General features: G+C 35.4%; 1 protein-coding gene across 1 annotated transcript in view; it reads right to left on the reverse strand.

Annotated features, from left to right (window-relative positions):
- The window catches only part of cplx2b (complexin 2b), a 68,666-nt gene extending 54,371 nt beyond the window's left edge, over nucleotides 1-14,295 (reverse strand). The window contains exon 1 of the mRNA XM_015349991.2: nucleotides 14,208-14,295. The gene's annotated coding sequence lies outside the window, so the exon portion shown is untranslated. The remainder of the gene's footprint in view (nucleotides 1-14,207) is intronic.
- Between the last annotated feature and the right edge of the window lie 833 nt (nucleotides 14,296-15,128).

Here is a 15,128-nt window from a genome sequence, read left to right on the forward strand (position 1 = left end):
CACAGCAGTTCATGGAGACCACATGATTTTTAAATACATAAACATAAAGAGAAACAAAGCAGATAACTATAACTATGGGAGGCATTGTTTTTGAAAGAGCTAACATAAAGCCCGAATAGAAAGCTTCGATGCTTGGAATTCGGATTATCATGCTGTATAATTATTGCAGTGAGAAAACCAACAGACCCATGGACCTTTACGGTGCATCAATTTGGATATCCCCTGGTAATTTAGAAAAAGAAGGATCACGTCTGAAATTTGTAAAGCTGCATCAGCAGATTCTTTTCTTACTTTACTTATTCTAATATTTTCCCAATGTTGTAAGCTTGAATAGATAAAACAAATGATTCTTCGGTGAACAGGAAGATTGGCATAGTACAATATTGAATATCCCGCCAATGCAACACATAATTTTAAAAATAAAATGACTGGAACTTTTCCAAAAACAACTCGTGGTAAAAAACAACAATACTGTATTTTCACTAAGCACATATTCTATTTACATTTCAACCTCCTCAGATTCAGTCTTGAACACTAACCAAGCATAATGTGCAGAAACAATAAGGAAGACAGGTATCTTAACCCCCCTTTATTTTAAGCATTCTAAGAACCAGCACAACTTCAGTAAAAGTAACCTGGAGGCACGTATTTCTTTGCTTGGTGGCAGTGATCTTACACAGAATAATTTTAATAAACTAATGCACTAACACTGCCATTTTCACAGGCAATTGGTTTTCTCACCCCCTCAAGAAAACTGCCTGACATAAAGCTTGGCAATCATTATGAACTCATCTTCTAGAAGACCTGTCTGACCTGCATGCCCAAGGCCTCAGCACTAATTGTGACTAGTTGAATTTATTCCATGGCTTTCATTGCAGCGTTTTCTATTTCATCATTTAAATATAACTGTCTTCCCCCTCAAGGTCACAGTAGGATTGTACTCTTATCCCAGTTTGTGGCCAAGCTTGAATTCGGCTACAATAAAAAAAAACTGTTGACAAAAACCTGAGGGCTGAAATTTACCACTTGTACCAGTTTTAACCTTGTATTGTTTGAAGTTTCAGAAACAAACGCATTTTTATAATCACATGATTCTGCCAGAATAGAAAGCCAAAAAATCGCAATCTACAATTGTCATTACCTTGGCATTTAGCAATATAGATAATTACTGGTAAATCTGTCATGTAAGAATAAATCTGAAAATCACTGCTTTGAAATGTACCAGTGGGAATCTTAGCATGGTAGATACTATACATAGTAATAGTACAGGCACCCAGGAGTCTTGCTTATACAGTTATCTAAATTCCACTTATCTGCCAAAAACAATTAATTGGAATCATATTTATTTTGTTTATTACAATATAACTCTTCTGGGTATTTAAAAGAGAGCTTGACTAGATTACTTTATATTTGCGTGCTCAGAAGATTGTTTCACACAATTACAAAATTGTTAGACAGTGACAAGAGACTTGATAAACTTGCAAAACTTGAAATGTGTGCTTGCATATTTTCCTTATCTATTTCAGGAACTGTGTGTAATGAAATTTTCACAATAATCTGTATTTACAGGATTTGATGTTTTCTCACTCTGACTCGTTTAAGCAATTTGCATGAAACATGCCCAATGTATTTTTTTAAATTTTGGGAGTTCACTATTCAGTGTTATAGCATGAAAAATGTAGATTTGAACTTAAAACTAATATTTCTTTTAGAAGGAAAAGAAAGGGGAGAGGTAGAGTTAGGTATAGGTCTGAGGTTAAAGGTAGAACAGAAAAGCAAAGGATGAGACAGGAGAGAGAAAGTGAGAGAGAGGAGAGGGAGAAAAGCTAATTAGACAGTGCTCAATACAGCACTGCCTAGTTTACAGAGTTACTCAGACAGCAAACACAGCCCCTTAATAGATAATTAGATTACCAAATGGAGCACTGCTCAATAGAGAAAATGCAATGTAGGAGGATTAGAATGCTGGTCAATTGCAAGGAGTAGACTGTAATGGCTGTAAAAGGAAGAAAAGAAGCAAGTGGTCTTTTGAGTAACACACAATAGGCTTATTCCATGCTGAAAAAAAGAAGAAAGAAAACACAACGTTTCAGGTGAACTCACACCTGAAGAAGGCTCCACGGCCGAAACGTTGTGTTTTCTTTCTTTTGTTTTCAGCATGGAATAAACCTATTACTTGTTCCTTTGCAGCCTACGCATGCTGACGCAGCTACCCACCTGAACTATTTGAGTAACACTGCATTTTTGCTTTACTACCAGAATGTAATAAAAGGATAGCTTTAGTGCCTGAATGAGGTCATAGTGGTATGATAAAATATGTAAGCCACAAGGCCATATACTGTACTGTATATACCGTCTTCAAAACTTGATGCATTGATTTATAGATTTAATACTTGAAATACAACAAAAAGGTCAACAAGTAGCCTGATTTGGAACTTTGAGAGTAAAAGTAACCATAAACAAGAATGACTGAGCAAAATCGTTGTAATTTCTCATTTGATGAGGTCTCCATTGTTGCTACACATTCAATGTATGGACATACATAAATTATTACTAATTAATTATTTTATGATTATTAATTACATTATTTCTTCCAAGTTCCATAGCTAAACTCTGTATAAGAAGTGAAATGCTCTAGTACACAAATGCATCTTTACACATTTTTATAAAAAATAAACGAGCATTAACACAGCCTAGTGTTGGGTAATGATTTCGATGAAGATGGAGCCCTTTAAGTTGTGAAACTACCCTTTTGTTTTAACAAAAGTCTCATGTCTTCTCTTGGACTTCAAGACTTGAAAACAAATCCTCTGGAATCATACAAAATGTACTTTTCACAACTGCAGTGGGGATCAAGCTTGAATCATCAGAGCTGCGGAAAAACGTCCTATTACATTTCCTAAAGGCCTGAACCACCTGCTAACACAGAAATCCGTTTGACCTCTCTTATAGTACACCGTGATACACATACTGCGATATTATCATATACTCGTACATGCATATTAGTTCTCCAGTATAGGAGCATTGAAGGTGGATTTACATACAAACTTGAATAAACTGAGATGTCAACCCCCTGTAGCATCTAGCACCCTCTGTATATTCTTTATAAACAATATAGTGCCAAAATTACGATACAAGCACAAATATGTACTAGTGACTCTGCTCTACTCAAGCAATGCAGAGTGAACAGTATGAGGATGTTCTCTTTTTCTAGGATGTCCTGGGAATCAACGTGTGAAATTAGTTCAAAATCTTATAGAACGATCTTGTTGACGAGAGATTGGTAGTATTATTGCCAGAATCGTCCAGATCATGTGACCTTTCATTTCAAAGACACGGATGAGTGCCCATGTACCATCAACTGATAAAAAGTAATTAGCCATGAGTCCTTAAACTCCCCAATTCCATGGTGTTCTCTGAAGTTATTTTTAGCTAATTCAAAGCACAGTGGGGAGGGTGTTTTAATCATTTTTCATAATCAATAGAATTGGACTCCAAAGGCACTTGGTAGAGGTAGCCCTTCCTGAAATAAGAATACCTCACAAAGGAGCCTTATTCCTCTATCGAAGTGAGCTGAACACATTTAAAGCCTTACCAATGGCAGGCCAAGGATAATCAGAGAAACCTATTACCATTACATGAGAACCTCTTGCTGATAATGTCACAAAAAATGCTTTCACGGTCACAGAGGGGAATATTCTCCCTTTGTACTGCATTTATGTGCAACTGTGATTTTCCTTTGGATACAAGTTATTATAGTAGAAGGGAACATATTAATGATGTGAAATGAATGGTTTTAGAAAATGTATTGCAATATTTTTAAGCTAAAAATCATAGATTTTGAACTTATTTTTGCATGTATTTAAATTTATTCTAGGGACATTTTAGTCCATGTTTATTTGTATATGGGCATCTTTATTTACACCAACATACACAATGATTTGAAGTAGAAGGTTTTTTAAAATAAACACAGACATGTTCCTCTTTATACAATACTCTTAATTGAACATAAACCTAATCTATATAAATATAACTTAATAACATACTAATGTGCCTGCTAGGAGAGGTCCTGCTCCCTCATAAGCCTCTATTGGATAAAGTGGTGAGAAAATGGATGGATGGCTAAACATACTAATGAACTGCATTCCATTCACCTCATGGTTTTTAATTGTAGTTTATGTTGGTATATACTCCGTAAGGTATATCAGTGAAAATATAGTACTTTATATTTGTCGATATGCTCCTGAATATGTTCCTGAAATATTTAAATTGAACTAATTGGTCTGAAGGGAACAAACAAAATCTTTAGTGAAAATAACAGAAAGAGTAAAGGTCAACATGGATATGAACTAATTACATTTTGTCTTCAGTACAAGAACATCATTCAGTAGCTATTTAGTAAATGACATTAAGTGCTGGAAAATCCAATGAATGCTTCCCAGAAACTGAAAAATTGAGCTCCATTTTATGATATTATGACTCTCTACTTTTTCTTGGATTAATATTAGAACTGATGTGGCATAAACCACACCCCTCTTGTTTAGATTCATGGTGACTAGAGTTAATTACATTAGCTATTTATTTTTTGTCTAGTGAACTTTGACCATACAAATCTCAAACAACTCTAAATGTTTATCTTGAGTATCAGGCATACTATACAGTATATATGTGTTTCAAGTTACTCATTAGACATAGTCCTGGATTTGCTTAGTGAAATTAACTTTGTGATGTCTATTATAAGTATAAATCTTAATGGTCTAAACAGTGGATCCTGATCCTACTTCTGGAGAAACTATATTGATTTCAGTTTTCTGTTTGGGATATATTTTAAAATTTGCTTTCGGCCAAAATCAATCTGTCAAATAGTAAGGGCTGTTTAGTTAAATATAAAGGCAACAAATATGAAGAAAGCCTGTTTGATCTAAGCTCATGTGGTCAGAAACAGTACCCTTGCAGTGAGGTATTGTTAATACTTGGGAATGACCAAAGAAACAAGTTAACTAAAAGTCTAGATGAGCAAACAGATCAATTACTGTAAGTCATCAATTTGCACTGGAGATTTAGAACTCAGATGGATCAAAAGCCAGCAGACACAGTATTCCTTCAGAACCTGTGTTAGGAACACAAAAAGGCAACATATTGGTGTCCTGGACTGAAACACCATTTTAAAAGCCTTTTGAATGTGTCTTATTTGGCTCATTCAAATGTTTTTGAATAGAAACATCCCCTTTATTTTGTATTTGTAGTTATATGAATCTACAACTGTGTAATATTTTACTGCATTGTTTTTAGTTATAATACCAGTTGCAGTATTTAATTAAGAAGATCGAATAAGCAAAAACATATTGAAAATAAATTATCCACACATCAAAGCAAAGCTTCTTAACAAAGTTACTGTAGGACGTATCATTTGGTTAAATTGCATACAATACTTTATATATGGAGTATTTGTGGATTCTATGCTATGTTTCTATATTCAAGTTTATAATACTGTATGACTTTCACATTTAGTTAAAAGTGTCTCCTTCAACAAGCTCCCTAGTTGTCACTACAGCTTCAGGCAGCTTTATGGATCATAAAAGCCCTGTTCAACAGAGCTGTCAGTCTTCACACTGTCAGAGCATTGAGTATTCTGCAATATCCTTTTTTTCTAATTATGAAAAATGTAATAGTCTATAATGAATGATATATACAGTAGATTCCAAGTGTAATTATTTATTTAAGTATATTATTTGTTCCTGATTAGCCAAAATATAATTGATATAATATAATTTTCATGCATGGCTTAAAAAATTAGCATGCAAAATACATTTTCAATATTGACCTGAATTAGATATAGAATCATCACATTAAGAACACAGTAGCCTACACCCTGAATTATTACCAAGAAGATTCCTTTAAATGTCTACAGATTTTATAGTCATCTGTTTGAAAATATGAATGTTCGTGTCTCAATGGTATTCAAATGCAAATAATAAGGCAGGAGATAATATGGGGGAAAATGAGCATCAACCATTATCATGAGCTGTTTAAAAAACAAACAAAAAACAGATAAAACAACTTCACAGTCCTTTGAAATCAGTATCAGCTCTTGGTATTCATATTATTTAGTGTTTTTCCAAGCATAATATATGAAAATGAGTCAGTGGCACCCCTTGGGCATTTGAGAGGGACAGCAACACCCAGACAGTATGCCCATGACACCTGTCATACTCAGGACTGCTGAGTAAAGACTGTGATGTCTCATATGGAAATTATACACTTGCAATGTACTGAATTAGGCTGCAAGCAAGCTTTAACAGTGGGACACTTCCTTGCCTGGTACAGATCCCAGCTTGCAATAGGGAAATTATTGCAGTCCATAATCGTGAACAATCTGTGGGCAATTCACTTTTTATGACGAAAAACAGGATATCAGTAGGACCCGAGATCTGTATTTTTTCTAAAAAAAGAAAATCTTGCACAAAAATATCCCAAATTTGTGCATGAATTATCTAGCATTAATTGCTGATGAGTTGTATGACTAAGTGGACTCGAGACACCCTAGATGCAAATATAAAAATATATGTTTATTTGTGCTATGTTCATTAATGTGCTTTGTTGCTTTCTATATCTAGACATACACCAGAGCTAGACTTAGCCTTAAAAATGTCCATGTCTATAATCTTTGCTCTCCATTATTCTAGGATAGTGGTTCAAGTGTCTGCAGTTTTCCAGGTATCTCTAAAGCACTAGCACCTGACGAACTGAAAGAAGTTGATAAGGTCTAATGAAGCCAACAAACCAACTATAGATAGGTGTAGAAGCCCCTGTTTTAGAGTCTGGATCAAACACCAAAATATGTATATCATTCCTTCCCCCTAAGTAGAAAAATATTTTTTTAAGCATCATTAGGGCTAAGTAATCTGGTTGGATTAGATTGTACTAAAGCTTTTCCCTGACTCGTTCATTTTAAAATACAAACGGTTCACATTTTAATTTTCACAGGGGTGTGTTTCACGTAAGATAAAAAAAACAAAAGATAATGTACAGGACACTAGAAGAACAAAAGGCAAAAAACAGATTTGGACAAACTGATTTTGAAACTTCATATCCATTTAATTCATTCATAGGTCCATTTAACTCAAACTGGAAACAGGGACATGATGATATTAAACATGCAGGTTTCCGATGCTTCAAAAGACTTTCAGGTCACCCAACTTGTACTACTGCCCTGAAAGGAAATTCATCACCATAGAAGCTGGAATCACTAACTAGAACCAAGTGGTGAGGGTGGGGAGGTACCGGGATGGACCTGATTTACAAATTCACAGGACGTGCTACCAACTGAGCTTCAAACACCTTGCCCATTTACAGACTTTGCATCCTTCCCAGCTGGCAGAGACTAATTTAGAGGCATTACAGCAACAGGTCTAGGGAGTTGTTACCAAGACAACATCTCATTATGAAAAATGCTGGGTTGGAACAGCAGGCAAGTCCAGGCAACAGCACAGAAGAATGGCAGTGTGCGAGCAACGAGTTAGCACTCCATTATGAAAGACCAGAACACTTTCTCCAAGATCCAGAGTGGCAGGATGGAAACAAGAATTCAACAGTTATTTCTCACTGTACTCCAGGAGTGGTATTACAGGGTGTATCTATCTTGCTGGCTATAGTAGCTACGAGGCACTACTGTCTTCAATTCACCCCACCTTTTCGTTAACCTCTGCTCCATCTGATCTTTTCTGGGTGCATCTCAGGTTCTTCAATTCATTTTTCGGCAAAAGTCCAGCCTTTTATTTTAAAAAGTATCATGAAAGATATGCATTCCGAAGATATCCCCAGTCAATTAGATATAGCAATTGCATTTGCTTCACATTGATTTTTCTTTCACTTGCTTTGAAAGTAAAGAAAGTATTGGAAATGTACCAAAATATAGCTGCTTCTGGTTAAAAAAATTCCTTAAATAATTCAAGCTGTTTAATTCTACTTGTCACTTGAGTTAAGAAAAAAAATCTAATCTTAGTTGATTTTTTTTCTCTCATTTGATGTCAAATTAGTTAAACACCAGTGCTATAATACGATCATAAATAAAATGTTGCTTCTAATTATTATTCCGTGTTGGTAAAATCAAAATATAAAGGGATAATATTGTTTGCTTCACATTATACTGTATGTAGTTACAGTATGATTATAATTCAGTCAATGTTCCATACTTAAAACATACCTGTGCATGCCAATTGTTAATCATTCAAATTTTGGACAACCTCATAAAGTTATGGAACATACAGTATATATATATATAAGATTTAAGCATATTGGGACGTTTTTCAATTATTTCATATAAGGACATTCTTGTTTTTCCTATGCCAAAATTTGCATAAGCAGCTTGACTTTAATGTCTTCTGGAGACACTGCAGTGCAATCCTGGCAAAACATTATCTTCTCTTGACTGGTTTCAGCCGAGAGTCTTGTTAGATACGGAAACAATTTATTTTTGAGCAAAAAAATAAGGAACAAAAAACAACACAGGACCCTCCCATATTAAAATTAGCATGTTCAAAACGCACAAAATTCATGATTGTAGTACAGTCTACTGTAAGTGTTATTTTTCTTAAAAATCAGCTGCATCAAGTCCTGTTTGATATGTAGATCCAATTTACTGAACACCAATGAGCTAGCATGTGTGTCTTTTTGTGCTTGGCATTTTGTCCCAGTTTTCAGTTGTTCTTAGCATCTCTAGACTTCTAGCAGTGATGAGAAAATTGTGTGAATTGTACAGGATAAAAAAGAGTTAATCCTGGTGATTTTTCAAATGTGAGGATGGAAAAAAATGAGCACAACAACACCCTTCTACTCACAGATCTCTTAAGACAGTGACACTAAAATTATACTTGAATAATATCTCTTTTTCATGTGATGAGGTACATTTGGGTAAGATCTTGCTTTAGGGATGTCAAAGTTAGTTCAAACACCTTTTCCCATTTTAAGAACAAATATTCATGATTATTTCAGGCTTGATTCTAAATTCTGTAGTGTGAAATTTAAGCATTGCTAGCAGTGACACAGGCGGGTGTAATGCTTTTAAGGGAAAAAACAAATGTATCTTTATTGATAGAAGAATGCAAGGGAGCAGATTTTGTTTATAAACAGAGGATTGGAGGGGGGGGGGGTACAGAGGATGTTGTCACTTCTTAAATACAGTATATTCTTAAAGATGACTTCTGTGGAACTACCTTATAAGAAACCATCTGTTTACCAGAAGAAATCAATTCTGAGTACATTGAAGAGATACAGCACATATCCATTTTTCAAAATGTGTTTATTTTTTCATTGCAGAAGCTGGTACAGTATATCTGTCCTAGGAAACTGTACACAATTGTTCACTTTTATGCCCAATTATGATCCTTCTACTGAAGAGTGAAGGGTGGTGTGTCACTGCATTGGAAAAAAAATAATTGATGTGGAGCCAAATGAACTTTGTATATTATATATCTGGGCTTATGGAAAAGTAAAAATCAAGATTTTCTTGAAAATGTCAATTTGTAAAGGTGAGAGGCGCATTAAAGAACAAATTTCACTTAACAGCTATTTCTGTGTTTGTATTCATTGCGCATCAGCTTACCAACCGTAAGAATTCTGTTCTATTTCTTAAGGAATGCTACATTATACATCCTATTTTATATATTTGTCATTGATTAGAGCCTCCTGATCGAAAATACTATTCACAGAATGTCTAAACCGGAAATAACAAACAAAAAACGAAATGTGAGATAATAACAATCGAAATAATAAAAGGTGACGTTGAGGAGAAAAACATTCAATAATATTAGAAAATCGTGAAATGGACATCAAAACAGGAAAAAAACAGGAAGGGAATGAATGAGACAAGCTACAAAATGCATTTGAAAGTATGAGAGAGTTTCCTAACATTCCTAACATTGTTAATTCCTAAAAATGACCTGCAACTGTTCATTACTAGATCAGAGTTTAATCAGCATAGACATCACATTACAATGGCAGTATATGAGTTAGTATGGCTTCCTGGCTCTGCTACCCACTGCTGGTGTCTGTCAATGGTAACTGACAGCAATGCATCAAACCCTGAACGGCCAGCATGTTCCTCTTGCAGTGAGGTATGCACTTTACTCTTTGGTGTGGGTTTGCCCAGCTGAGATTCAAGGAAGGCAGCTTCTATGCAGCACCGGCAAGCAGATTCGCATGGGGTCCGTTCCCACAGATTGTCTATGTGGAAGCCTGTCAACACAAAGCCCAGGAAACAGCGCTGAAGGCTGCTCAGGTCACCATAGGAAGGACGCTTTCCTGTGAGGACTAATTAACCTTTGTCACTGGCATAAACAAGCTCCTCAGATATAGTGTTCAACCGCACATTGTGTGTGTGTGAGGAGAAGCCAAACAGCAGTACAAGCACATCCCAGTCTGTGGAGAGCAGATAAGCCCACAGTTAACATGCTTACAGTCAGCCTGGCATTTTAAGAACATTATCTGCATCCCATTTCTGCAGGATTAAGGGTCTATCCAATTACAAACAGCTACTTTAACAACACAGTACATCTGGCTTCATGGTAACCAAATCTAGATATCCTCCTAGCATATTTGGCCATGTGGATTCCTAGCTTAATATTTGTCCAAAATTTCTCCAGATTACTCATTGGAAACCATAGGTGTGCAACAAAAATGCTATGATATACAGTATAAGCATGTTCAAGGGAAAAGCAATGAATACAGACTGCCTTGCCAACTGCACCTACCCTGGTTAAATTAAATCTTTTAGCAGTTATTGCTGATTTTCATTGGCTCAGTTACACATTTTACAAATAACACTAAAAGAAGCGGCAGACAGGCATTTCATCTGTATGGTGGAGAGCATGGCATTTAGGTTTTGGCCATTATTGAGACTATAAGCACTTGAAAAAGTATTTGAAAAAAATAAAAACATTCCCATATATTTTCAAAACATTTCCTTAGAAAGGAATATGCAAATTACAATTAGGATTTTGTGGAATGCAGATATTTAGCCCTTTATGGTCATTGTATTATTTTGCCTTGAAATAAGATTTCCTTTCTCTTCTCTTTCTTAGTGCCCTTTGTCTGTGAACTGAAAATTCTTAAAAGTGATATTAGTTGAGGGAAATGTACCACAAAGAATTAAGGAATCCCTCCCAACTAATTCATTGCAAAAGAATAAAGAAAAGATTTGATTTTGATTACAGCTCCAGGTGACAGACACAAAGAACTTTACATTTATGTGTTGAGAGGAATAATAGCTATGTCAAACACTATACCAAGATACAGAATGAAGCTCCTGTTATATTACAGACATCAATCATAATAAGCATAGCTTATTGTTAAAGTAATGTTATCTCTAAGGATATATCTATAAGGTTATATCTATCAAAATAAGCAATGGACAAAGGACATAGCTTTATCAAAAATCCAGTCAAAAATCCCATGGCATATACTGTAATATGACTTTTTCAAAACTATTCAGAAACAATCTGAACAATTTTGAAATCCCTTTAAAACAATGAAAGTTTTTAATCTAATCATCAATGTACTCATGTATTTTTTCAATAGCTACCTAACCTAACTATTAAATCAATCTTGGTTTAAGGCGTGATTTAAGTGAAATATGAAGAATTGTAATTGTTACAAATGATACTAAGAGTGATTAGTATATGAAAAACACATGGAAATAACATTACCTAAATCTATTCCTTGGAAATTCTAAACTGCTAGCAGGCATTTCTTAACCCAGACTCTTCTTGATCCAGACTGTTCTTCAACATTTGAAGCCTTAAACCTTCAACTCAAAATAATTATGCACTAGCAAGATGTTTCCCACAATCTAAGCATCATATATTAGCTGAGATGCCTACAGGATTATGCATAAAGAAGAAGAAATACAGAACACTCACACTAACAACATCAGATCTCTCTTCACCCACATCACACTCAGTTGAGCTCCAGGAAAACAACCACAATGCATAGAATAGTGCCTAACCAGATCTGTAGAATGAGACATTGTGCTGTCAAGCATTACAGTAAAAGTACCTTGCAGGCTATATGTGTACCTTACATAAGTAAGCCACCTGTTATTTCCCACACTGCCAATTTGCAGGTAATTATCTGCCTTCATGTGTACTTGGAGTAGGTGTGCATTTTTATCTTACAAAAGTAATGCAAAATTCTGATTGAGGTTATTCCTGAGCAACCAATAAATAATTCATCCCCTGAATTCGCCTTGGGATGATCCTTGTAGCAGAACCTCTGTTCTGTGCTTACAGAACACAACACCAATGGAAGCCTTTAAAATCAACATAGAATGCTGGCAAAAAATGGCAGTCCCAAAACTCCATTTGACATACATTTCTTTTTTCCTTGGAGGATTGTCTCTTCTTTTGGTTGACTCCTTACTGTATTATATTCATGAAGTGTCATGTAGAAAGAGCCATAATAATAATAATGATAGACACAAACCTAAGTCCTTTGCTGTTACAACCACATATTTACTTTCTGTTTTACCCATCAGGATTTGGCTGACCACCATTGAGCAACAATAAGAAATCTCCAGCAAGATCATGAAAATAGTTTCTGCACTAATAAAAAGTTATACATCTGCATTTTTATCATGCCCATGCAAGCAATGGCGTACAGCCAGAGATAATAAGAGATGTGCATGCCCTAACAGAGCTCATCCAGCTGTAATTTAAAATGCCACAAAGAAGACCGCTAGATAAGAACAATGAATGTCAATATTTTTCTTCCCATTACAGAGATATAAACATATTTATTCTGACTTTGGAAATTCAAAGGAAAGGTTTCAGTCATTAGTTGGGAATGTATTGTACTTGATGTGTAAAAGGAGTATGCAGGATGAAATCTGTTCTCAGAAATTCAATATCAATTTGCGCACCTCCAGTTTACAGAGCATGTATGTTGTTTTCATTTTAACAGCATTTTCTTTGCTGACAGAGAATAACCCAAGTTTAACTGTGGATCTTCGTAAATATGGTGCCAATTAATATTGTTTGCTTATACCAAAGTTCCCTCATTATCTGTGGTTCACTGTTCTGAATTCTGAAGGAATATGTTGCTTTTTTATCTGAAAGAACAACACATTCAGTAGAATTGACTGAAATAGTAATAAACAAAATGTTACATATATATAAATATAACATGCACAGCTCCAGTCCATGGACTAATTTCTTCTAAATAGATGGGTTTAATAATTTACCATTGAACACCCAACCACATCCCTTAGCGAACCTGTGTAATAGTTTCAGTATGTTCCAGACTACTTTGGTTAATTGGACAACCTAGAAGTAGAACAAATTTGACCCTAGAATATTACTATTTTGTTACTTAATTATTGTCATCTCAATAATAGAAATTTCATTCTGTGATTCACACTATTTTCAGTTAATCTGTAAAATAATACGTTAAAGAAATACTCCCACTCGCTGACACTGCGCTAACTAGGTATCACTTTCAGGTTGTTGCAATAGTACGAGAAACGAAACGAGCTAGAATAATGAACACATTGTTTCGGAACAAAATGCAAGCATGGATGGCCGGCACGATAAAGAATAATAAATAAGGAAGACAAATTCATGTAAATACTGTAGGTTCTTATATGAAGTCAACATAAAATGAAACGCGAAAGAGGATATGAAGGGTTATTCGTAAAACGTTTTACTATTATCTGACAATCGTACAATTGCAATGCAACGCCTTATTTATTATTTCTTTTTTAAAAGCGAGGCGACATCCATGTTTTCACTTTTGTTGAGCCGTTTCCTTAAATATAGTGACGGTCCAAAACATGGATCTTAAGACTGCAATGATAACGACAACAACAATATACAGAGGGGCGGACGCGTCGTACAAATAGTAATCCACACCTGCGTACACACATACTGTACGCTTCCTCACACAGCAATAAAACAGTGCAGGAGCCATGACCACGCCGAGGCTCAGGCGCGCTGGCGCTGTCCTTACGACATGGTGCTGAAACTAAGAGCTCACGCCTTTTCCAGCTTGACAATCTTCCTCCCCTACCGCCTGGGTTTCCACAGCTGTAGCTAAGATCTCCATCAGGGGCTGGGCCTTTAAGCAATGTGTTCTAAAACCACTCATCGCTAAATAAAAAGGATCATATAGCAATACTCTGCCAAAAAAAAAAAAAGAATGTCAGATTTACAAACCTTAATGGAACGATTCTGTTGACGTTCTTAATGCCCTGAATTCTCGTGTTCCTTCAGTGCTGTTCTGCCTCCCTTTCTCTCTCTTCCTCTCTCTCTCTCCCTTTCTCCCTCTCTCTCTCTATATATATATATCCACGCTCTACTACTTCAAGCTTTTGCAGAGAAAGCTACTAAAAATAGCACCAAAGCCTACAGGCAATTGGCAGGTCTATACATTCGCTAGATATGTGCCTCTATCAGCCCTGAGTGGGTTTCATCAACATTAAGGACTTGAGTCTGTACAGAAAATTGACAGAAAGACAAACTTTGGGTACTTTGGGTAAACTCTCTCTAAGGTAGGCACAGGAAAAAAGAGTTCAATTTAAACATACCTTGTACAATAGCAAAGAATAACAAACCATTTCATGTACTGTATCATAAACACCAAAGGCAGAAAATTTGAGGTACTGTGGGGGGGAGTACTTTTTGGTAGCCACACTGTAGAAAATTCCAAAAACTTCAGATACAGTACAAGCAGAATAGGAAAACTGCACGTACCAATTCCAAACTCTGTTAACTATTTTAAAATTTATTTTCAGAGAATCTGTGCATTCTGATGTATCTTTGGAACCCAGTACTTGAAAATTATTGAACTTAACCTTCACTGAAACTACACCATGTACAGTAAATTAGAAACTTAAAAAATCACAAGATTTTCAATATATGTCAAATAATAAACATCAGCTGTCATTCCATCTGCAATTCCCCAATGACAGTAAAAACACAAGATATTTCCATTCATTTAATGTAAACTAGCTAACATGAAGCTTTAAATTTGTGCTGTGTACATTCTCTTAATCAGAGATTACACAGGTCTGTTAGCAAAAATTAACCACTATGTTTTTGCAAGCATTCCAGTTTATATTTTAAGTGATGTATTAA

Source organism: Lepisosteus oculatus, chromosome 11 (genome assembly GCF_040954835.1).
Source record: "Lepisosteus oculatus isolate fLepOcu1 chromosome 11, fLepOcu1.hap2, whole genome shotgun sequence".
Lineage (NCBI taxonomy): Eukaryota > Metazoa > Chordata > Actinopteri > Semionotiformes > Lepisosteidae > Lepisosteus > Lepisosteus oculatus.